The sequence below is a fragment of the Pinus tabuliformis genome, chromosome X (assembly GCF_031772625.1).
Source record: "Pinus tabuliformis cultivar Carrire ecotype Pingquan chromosome X, CPIR1, whole genome shotgun sequence".
Classification (NCBI taxonomy): domain Eukaryota; kingdom Viridiplantae; phylum Streptophyta; class Pinopsida; order Pinales; family Pinaceae; genus Pinus; species Pinus tabuliformis.
Genome location: NC_142308.1, coordinates 1,413,221,405 through 1,413,225,224, shown reverse-complemented (window position 1 = coordinate 1,413,225,224; position 3,820 = coordinate 1,413,221,405). Strand labels below are relative to the sequence as shown.

Here is a 3,820-nt window from a genome sequence, read left to right as displayed (position 1 = left end):
TTAAATCTCTATCTTGCACACAATAATTTTTATTAATTAATCTAAAATCTTAAAAACTCTACTCCAAAATTAAAATCTTAAAAACTCTACTCCAAAATTTCATACCTAATGCATGTATTAAAATAATTAGTTGAAACTCAATTATTTAAAATTACATTACCACCCTTTTCTATACAAATTCCCTATTAAACAAAAAGAGAACCCCATAAAGTCACACGGGTGGACTATTGTACGTCAAAGGAAAAGGATGTTAGGTGTACCTGCATGATAAACATGATACACGAAGTGGCAGACGAGAACGTGCGTTAAGTCAAATTAATGATCAATCACGACATGAGTGGGTGCATGACGCTCTATATATAAACAATGGCAATATGGTTCCAAGGCACAATGATCTTCACCTATCACAGTAGGCCCAAAAGGTATCATACCGTAGAAGCCTAACACAAATGGCTCTAGTTTCTGTTGCACCGTTGGTTTCCATGCGCAGACCCTCTCTCAGTTCTACTTATGAGCTGAAGGCTTTGCATAGAAAAACTCCAAATCCTGGAATGCACAGGCAACGGAAGTCCGCAACACGTTTTATAAGCATGAGATCGACCACCTCTGTATCTAGCGATGACGCTGAAAGAAGACGCGTAGGCGATTATCATTACAATCAATGGGACGATGATGTCATAGACTCTCTGGCAACGTCTTATGAGGTCGTTAACTAATTTCATAAAAATTTATTCTTCTGCATATTCCTTTTTTCGTTCAGAATTAGTTTACTGTATTTAATGTAATGTCATTCAGGCACCTTCCTACCGTGAACGTCATCATAGACTTATTGGGGAAGTAAAAGATATGTTCAATTCGATGGCAGTGGAGGATGGAGAACTAATCAGTCCCCTCAATGACCTCCATCAACGTCTTTGGATGGTCGATAGCGTTGAACGGTTGGGGATCGATAGGCATTTCCAAAATGAGATCAAATCAGCATTGGATCATGTTTACAGGTCTGTTTAGAGATCATGTTTACAGATCTCTGCTTTATACATCGAAAACACACGATTATAACAAGAAAGTTATTTGGTCAGCAGCTATTGCCACGAAAAAGGCATTGGACGTGGCAGAGAAAATGCTCTGATTGATCTCAACTCAACGGCCTTGGGACTTCGAACTCTCAGACTACATGGATATCCAGTGTCTTCAGGTATACATACATGTTTTATTAATTAATTACTCTTTGAACGTTCTCATTATAACTGACAACTGCCATTTACGAGGACGCATTGACTGATAATCCATCATACATTAATATCAGTTGTGTTACAACACTTCGAAGACCTCGACAATCAGTTTGCCTGCCCTGCCATTCAAACAGAGGGAGAGATAAGAGGCGTGCTCAATTTATTTCGGGCATCCCTCATTGCCTTTCCCGGCGAAAAACTCATGGAAGAGGCCGAAATCTTCTCTACAATGTATTTAAAAGATGCCCTACAAAAGATTGCGGCCTCTAGTCTTTCACAAGAGGTGAGCCAGTAATACTAATATCACATCAGCTAATTATTGGTTGGCATCTGTGTTTTATAGTTTCAATTTTGTCGATGGCAGATAGAGTATGTTCTGGAGTATGGTTGGCACACAAATCTGCCGAGACTGGAAGCAAGAATGTACATGGAAGTATTTCCACAAGACACTATATATGAGTAGGTTCATTATTTCATTACGTAACATCCATACTCCAGAACATACATGGAAGTATTTTCGTTAATATCTTTAGTTGGATGCACAAATGCTCCTCGCATAGATCCATATATGTTGAGAGAAATACTACCCTGTATCAAAGCATTGTGTCTTTTAATAATTTAGTTCCAATGTAATACTAATCAATTGTGTCTTTTAATAATTTAGTTCCAATGTAATACTAATCAATTGTGTCTTTTAATAATTTAGTTCCAATGTAATACGAATCAATTAATGACGCGCTATATATATGAACATGAACAGGAAGAAACTCGTAGAACTTGCAAAAGTGGAGTTCAACATCTTTCACTCGTTACAAAAGAGGGAGTTACAATCTCTCTCCAGGTAATGATCTCTCATTGGATATCGTCTGAAAAGTAACTGAATTTGAGCGGCCAAAAAGTAAATGAAGTTTGTTTATTTAGATGGTGGAAACATATTCACGCGACATATTCACGTGGAGTACTACACTTTTGCATCTTGCATTGCAACCGATCCTAAACATTCCGCATTCCGACTTGGCTTCGCCAAAATTTGTTATTTTGGAACGGTGCTCGACGATATCTAAGACACCTACGGAACAATGGAGGAGCTCGAACTCTTCACCGCAGCAATTAAGAGGTGACAATTTACAGTGAGTAACATGTTTTGTTTTCGTTTTCGTTTTTTCTTCAATCTTATTTTCATGTAAGGGTTGTGAAATAGTTGTGAAAGTGATGGACTATAAAAATATTTTAAGGTAATAGATATATTCAAACGTCAGTCATAATTTAATACTGATGTCGTTTTAAATTACTACTAAACGCGTCCCACGATATGACCTTTCACTACACTAATTGACATGACTAAAAGTTAATGTGTATAATGATCAGGTGGAACCGGTCGTCGATACATTCTCTTCCGGAATATATGAAAGGAGTGTACATGGCGGTGTACGACACGGTAAACGAAATGGCGAAATTGGCAGAGACAGGCCGCGACACAGTCAACTATGTTCGACAGGCTGTATGTACCATTATAAAGCAAATATGTGAGAAAGTTAAGAAAGCTAAATATTTCACTGAGAGATGATTAGTTAATTTATTTTGCTTGTCATGTTCAGTGGCAGTCTCTTTTGGATTCGTATATGATAGAAGCGAAGTGGATTTCCAGTGGTTATCTGCCAACGTTCCAGGAGTACCTGGATAACGGGAAAATTAGTTTGGGTTCTCGCTTAGCCACATTGCAACCTATCCTCACTTTGGGTGATCCCCTTCCTCATGAAATCCTGCAGGAAATTGACTTTCCATCGAAGTTCAGTGACTTGATATCTGCCATTCTTCGACTGAAAGGTGACACTCAATGCTACAAGGTACTCTCGACAAACTTGTATATCAAATGGAATAAGTTCCGCATTTGTTGATTGTGTATACTAATTTAGAATTGGAACACAGATGATAGTGAAATTGGCATGGTGAGTGTAGGCTGACAGTGCGCGTGGAGAGGAAGCTTCGTCCGTATCCTGTTATATGAAAGACCATCCTGGATTAACAGAGGAAGATGCTATCAATCATATCAATGCTATGGTCAACAACTTACTCAAAGAACTAAATTGGGAGTTACTCAAACCCGACAGCAATGCTCCCGTTTCTTGCAAGAAAGCTGCTTTTGACATTTGCAGAGTTTTACATCACGGTTACAAATACAGAGATGGTTATGGTGATGCCACCATTGAAACAAAGTATTTGGTGACGAGAACCGTCCTTGAACCCGTGCCTGTGTAACCACACGTCAAATCTACAACAAGTTCCTACTTAATTTAGGTTTCTGATTTCACTAAATAAACCTCGATGTTGAATACGGAGCTCACCTTGCTTCGTCGAGATTTCTCTGTCATATCTGGAGGACGTAGTGCAGTGCATTAGGATCAGAGAGATACCACAGTATATGTGGGGTCATGTTATTCTATTATATTGATTATGAAATATGTGCGTTCTTGTTATTCTATTTCAGTGATTGAATTCCATATCACTTCCATAGTAATCAACATAGAGAAAAGGATAACTCTAAAAAGTGTATAACTTTCAGAACCAATCACAAAGATTTCACATTT

General features: G+C 38.2%; 1 pseudogene; it reads left to right on the top strand.

Annotated features, from left to right (window-relative positions):
* Positions 1-449: 449 nt before the first annotated feature.
* Positions 450-3,499, top strand: LOC149145325 ((-)-camphene synthase, chloroplastic-like; annotated as a pseudogene).
* The last annotated feature ends 321 nt before the right edge of the window (positions 3,500-3,820 follow it).